This window comes from Pleurodeles waltl, chromosome 11 (genome assembly GCF_031143425.1).
Source record: "Pleurodeles waltl isolate 20211129_DDA chromosome 11, aPleWal1.hap1.20221129, whole genome shotgun sequence".
In the NCBI taxonomy this organism is placed as follows: Eukaryota; Metazoa; Chordata; class Amphibia; order Caudata; family Salamandridae; genus Pleurodeles; species Pleurodeles waltl.
The window spans coordinates 12,730,665-12,736,664 of record NC_090450.1 but is presented as its reverse complement, the minus strand read 5'-3'; the positions used below and the strand labels follow the sequence as shown (position 1 = coordinate 12,736,664).

The 6,000-nt window shown below is 44.7% G+C and overlaps 1 protein-coding gene across 1 annotated transcript in view; it reads left to right on the top strand.

The window, feature by feature from the left end:
- Positions 1–299: 299 nt before the first annotated feature.
- Positions 300–6,000, top strand: part of LOC138265045 (serine/arginine repetitive matrix protein 5-like) — a 129,706-nt gene continuing 124,005 nt past the window's right edge. The window contains exon 1 of the mRNA XM_069212592.1: positions 300–326. The gene's annotated coding sequence lies outside the window, so the exon portion shown is untranslated. The remainder of the gene's footprint in view (positions 327–6,000) is intronic.

The following is a 6,000-nucleotide window of genomic DNA, read 5'->3' as shown; positions in this document are numbered from 1 at the left end:
GTACAATCGGAAATTGTAACATACTGTAAATATCACGGATTTCCTGGAGGCTGATGAAGAAATGTGATTCCTCAGATTGATCTGTGGTAGCAGTGCGGGTGCTTCAAACAGAATACAGTGTGATAGTATGAACAATGTGTGGCTTCAACTGACTTTAGAAAAGCTCTAGCCTTCCTAACAAAATTATTTTTAATTTATTTAATTATTACTGTTTACAAATTAAATAAAATATGTCATCACTTGTGTATGTGTTTGATAAATGCTTGTTTCTGTACCGTTTTAGGTGGAGCATAGCAGTGGGAAAGCGCTGCTTTTTCGAAGTGTTGGTATGTATCTGGGCTTTCAACCACACCCACTGCACGCCATCACTATCACTCGTTCATGGGCTTGCCGTTCAAAAATCCTTTGTTTTCATTGGTAAATGCTTTGCTTTTGTCCCTCCTTGGAATGGTTTTGTTACCGCCTTGGCCATCGACCCTGTTACATGAATAATTGCACTTTTGGCGATAACTTTCACTGCGAGCAGACTTCTTTTACCTTTTGTGTCTCTCCTTTGCACTCACGCTCATGGTGGCGGTAGCAGCGTTCTGAATCGGCTCGCCTATGTCAACTGTTTTACTTTTTATTTTCAGTTTTTGTGGCAAGAAAAGTCCAGTTATGAATTTATCACGTTAATAGCTCTAATTCGAGCAAATGCGAGACGCATTGCATTGCAAATGCTTGTTTCTGTATTGTTTTGAGGTTAAAATCATTGACAAAGTTTAGGTCGGGGTGCTTGACTTCCAGTAATGACTCACTGGGAGGGTACCCTGATTCTAATAATGATTCAGCGGGGGTCCCCAGGTCCCAGTAATTATAAAGTAGGGGTCAACAGAACTCAAAAGGTTGAGAACCACTGATCTACTGTATGGTGCACTTTCAGGGTGCACCGTGTAGCAGCTATGAAGTTATGAGATTTTCATACCTATGAGATTTTCTGTGTTGTCTCTGGTGACAACACACAAGGTCACGCAGACCATACAGCATATTTACTTTTGCTGGACTTGTAGCATTTTTTCCATATTTTACTGTACTTGGACATTACCTTTTTAAAGTGGATTTAATTTATTTTGTGTTATCTAAAAACTGTACTGTGATATGACCTCCCTACCTACCACCACATCAGATGTGTTCAACATATTTTGTGTTCTTCCTTCCCCTTCCTTCTTCATCCACCTCCCTCATCCTTCTGTTTTATTTTTTATTGATTAATTTTAAAATCATATGATGAATATGTTGTCTTATTTGAATTTAAATATGTTGCCAGTTTTATAAAATATGTGCAGTAGAAATTAATTTTTTTATCAATATGTGCTTGTGATATGTGTGTTATTACATGATTTGTGATACATTCCACTTCACGTTTGGATAACAATGGGGAGGGCATAGTCATCTCACACTTGATGCTTGATGTATGTTTTCCTTAGTTTACAAGGAGATTCATATCAATGTGGTGACCATGACCCTCTCCATGCCTTCCCTTTCTTGACAGTTATGGTGACCACCAGACTCCACAGCCTGAAGTGTGATATTTCCACCCTGTGTACTTTCATCTAACAACCTCCTGCACTCTGGGTGAAGAAGTCTTGGTTAGCTTACAAGGCTGAGATGGCGGGGCACCAGAATATTCCATTAAGGTTCTTGTCTCTCCTAAACAGCGTATCTTAAATATCACTCACAAACAAAAAGCCCAATTGGGTCTGTTGCACCCGGCCCTTTTTGCAGGGTCATCCCCGATCGTTTTGCCTCCTTCCTCCTAATTTTTCTGACCGGTTTTTGTTGGCTTTAGGACTCTGGACACTTTACCACTGCTAATCAGTGCTAAAGTGCATATGCTCTCTGTGTAAATTGTACTGTTGATTGGTTTATCCATGATTGGCATATTTGATTTACTGGTAAGTCCCTTGTAAAGTGCACTAGAGGTTCTCGGGCCTGTAAATCAAATGCTACTAGTGGGCCTGCAGCAGTGGTTGTGCCACCCACATTAGTAGCCCTGTAAACATGGCTCAGACCTGCCACTGCAGTGTCTGTGTGTACAGTTTTAAACTGCCAATTTGACTTGGCAAGTGTACCCACTTGTCAGGCCTAAACCTTCCCTTTTACTATATGTGAGGCACCCCTAAGGTAGGCCCTAGGTAGCCCCAGGTGGAGGGTGCAGTGTATGTTTAAGGTAGGATATATACTAGTGTGTTTTATATGTCCTAACAGTGAAATACTGCCAAATCGGTTTTCACTGTGCAAGGCCTATCCCTCTCATAGGTTAACATGGGGGCTGCCTTTAAATATCCTTAAACACAGATTCCCTTTGAGAGCAGATAAAAATGTGGAGTTTAGGGTCTCTGAACTTACAATTTAAAATTAGATCTTTTAGTGAAGTTGTTTTTTAGATTGTGTGTTTGAAAATGACACCATTAGAAAGTAGGCATTTTCTTGCTTAAACCATCCAGTGACTCTGCCTGTTTGTGGATTCCCCATCTGGGTCAGTTTGACAGTTGGGGGGTTCACACCTCTTCTCTAGACAGTGACACAAAAGGGGGCGGGGTGTAGCCTTCATATTCTGATGAGCCATCTGAGCTACAGGGGAGGGAGGAGTGGTCGTTCACACCTTAAAGGATTGTGCCTGCCCTCACACAATGCTGTCTCCGACCCCCTGGTGTGCGTCTGGGGCCTGGCCTGGACAAGGAAGGATCTTGCAAACACTTCAGACTGTGCTTTGAAGTTTGCCAACTTCAAAGGCAGAACAGGGTATAAGAAGAAGACCCAAAACCCCAGACTTTTAGAATCTTTCTGAAATCAAGAGGAACCTCTGCCAAGGAGAAGAGCTGAAGAGCTGGAGGAGTACTGTCCCTTTGCTGTGTCGCTTTGCTGGACTGGCTTGACGTTGCTGCTTCTGCCTGAAAAGAGTGAAAAGGGTGAACTTTGCTGTGTGTCCTGCTTCAGAAAGTTCTCCAAGGGCTTGGAGTAGAGCTTGCCTCCGGTTGGAAGTTTCAGGGACATGAAGGACTTCAGTTTCCTCGACCTGTATCACTGGAAACTGTGTTTTGGCTGTTTAAGAGGAGAAACCACTGCAATGCCGGCAACAGCGCTGTTGGCCTGCACCGTGACCTGCCGACGCCGCACGGAGTCTCATTGCCCTGTTTCGCACCACGACCCTGGTCTCACCGATGCCGTCATCAGTTGACTTCGCAGAGCCGCTGCTCGCACCACGACCTGTGGGCCTCGCTGACGCTGCTGCTCCTCCTGACACTGCCGCTGCCTGCACCGTGGCCTGTGGACACCGCTAGTGAGGAGCACGAAGCACCGTCCCATCCCGCACCTGTGGACACCACGCGTTGCACTGACCCACTTCACACCGCAGCCCTGGTCTCATCGACCCCACTGGATGCTGTCACTGAGCCGCTGCCTGCACCGTGACCTGTGGGCACTGCACCTTGCATCATCCCGCTTCGCACCGCAGCCCCGACACATCCACGCCAGCGCTCCTGACTTCATCAGCCTAGAGTTCGATCTGCAACATGTGTGACTTCAAGCGTCCAACGACTCCTGCACCGACTCTGGAACCAACACCGCGACGTCAGCGATGCCACTCTCCAGAGCTCACCGCAAGGATCACGATGCCCTATATATCCAAGGTACTGTTTGTGGGTCTTCACGACACTGTAGCTGGCCCGAGATGCCCCGGCTGACCTGAACTGTTAGTTTTGTTGATCACGATGCCATGATAGCCCTAGGGGATTTTTATCTTATTTGGTCTTGTTTTAAATAGATAAATATTGTCTATTTTTATAAAACTGGTGTGGTGCTCCTTTGTAATGTTTTCACTCTGTTACTGTGTGTTATGTGCAAATGCTTTACACAATGCTTCTGAGATAAGCCTGACTGCTCATGCCAAGCTATCAAGTGAATGAGCAGGGGTTCTCTGAGCAGGTATCTCCCTTATCCTGCCTAGAGTGAGGGTCCCTACTTGGACAGGGTGCAAACCGACTGCCAGCTAGAGATCCTGTTTCTAACAGGGGTTAATAATTAAATATCTATACCCACTGAGGCACTATTTTTGTAAACAATATGTAAGACAAATATTTATGTCTGAGAAGAGTTCTGATTAGGCTCTTCCAGCCTACAAATAACAGTGTCCTTGAATACATGGGGAAAGGTGGCCGCTATAGCTAGGAATTTTCTGGCAAGTTGTTCAAATGGATTGTTTTGTGAAAAGTGCAGACTACACGTAGTGTCTCTGTGGCTTCCTGTGTGGTGTTATTGTCTTCTGCAACAAACAGAGACTAGAAGGAATGCTTGAATAATCTTATTCACTGATAATCACTCAGGGCTTTCACCCACTGTACAGATCTAGACACAGACACACTTTAGGCAAAACAGTTTGGATCCTGTTCCAGTATGAGCAGTCCAGCCCGAAACGCCAGGCCAGGTCCTCTCCAGATGGAAACACACACACACCCACAAACACACAGTCATTGAAACACCCAAATGTGGTTCAACCTGCATAGGTCTTTTCAAGGAGGTATTGCTTTAGTCAGATAGCACAGGGACCAAGGGATCCACATCTGGGTATATCTGTCACACTTAGGGCATCCACGCCAAAAACAAGAAGGTGATAGAAGGAATGCTTAAATTAATTTAGCCCACTAGTGATCTCTTGGGGCCACATTCCAGATCATTGATTTTTGCCTATTGTACCCTTCAGGACATGGACCCAACAATATGCAAATCAGTCTTCGTCCTTCTCCAACAGGAACAGTCCAACCCAAACTGCCAGTCACCCTAAGTGCAAGAGTTATGCCTAGATATGGGCCCTATGCTCAGTGGGCCACTAGAATTGAGCTTCACCTGAATGATGTGGCCCAAATAGGTCAAAACTGATCTTAGGTTACTTCTGTTCTGGTTCAGAGAGGAACTCGGCAGGCAGTTTGGGATGGACTGTTTCCACTGAAGAAGAATGAAGACTAATTTGCGTATGGCTCTGTATAATCTGAGGTGGCCTGGTGGGCCAAAACCATGATGTACTGGAAGACGGCCCCAAATAATTACCCTGGTTGACATTAATTCAAGTATTCATCCATCACTTTTTGTACCTGTTCACTGCGATTTCCTTTGATTGTTGGCAACTGCAGTCTGGTCATCAGCTACACACCTCTGGTTAAATTTATCTTAACTGTAAATGACTCCCTGAATACCTCCTTTCAGCCTATATGTTTTGTTGATTTTTCAGGCTCTCTACAAACGGTTATAAGGGTCATCCATAAACTCTGGCACCCAAAAGGTAAATAAAAAACTGTTCTGTTCAGTCAAAGGATGGTTTCATACTCTCTGTCTTGTAGCCAATTGTAAGAGTCTAAAGTGCAAAGTAACCACTGTTTATAAATAAAATAAGAACTTTATGACCTCAACACAATGGTGCCACATTAACCAGGCATGGACAATTATCACTCACTTAAAGCTAAAGTACAAAGCAACCATAACAGAGAAGTAGAAAAGATAAATGTTTATGGGAGGCAAGAAGGGACATAAGATGTCCAAGTGGAGAAGGAGGGCAGTGGCTCTCTGTTTTTGGTCAGTTGATCATTCCCAAATCTTGGACATTGCAAGGGAGATTGCTTAGCCTGGGAGGGAGAGCAAGGTTTGTTGACTGTGCCGATCTCAATGACCACTGGCGTAAAGGCAAGCAGGCATGACTGCTTTCCAAACAAGGATGGTCCATGGTGTGTCAAGCTTCGTCAACTGTTGACTCTCGTTGACCAGGTCCTATCAAACACAGAGCGCTGAGCTTTGATAGACAACATGAAGATGATAGAGAGGTGCATGTTGCAGTCCATCAGCAAAGGTTGTTCGACTAAGTGATGATGGACCATCCTCGCCATGGTCATTCGTCTGAACTTAAAGGCATTGGACAGAATACGGATGCAGCGAACGGAGGAGATTCTGGAATTCCCCTACATCTCAAGG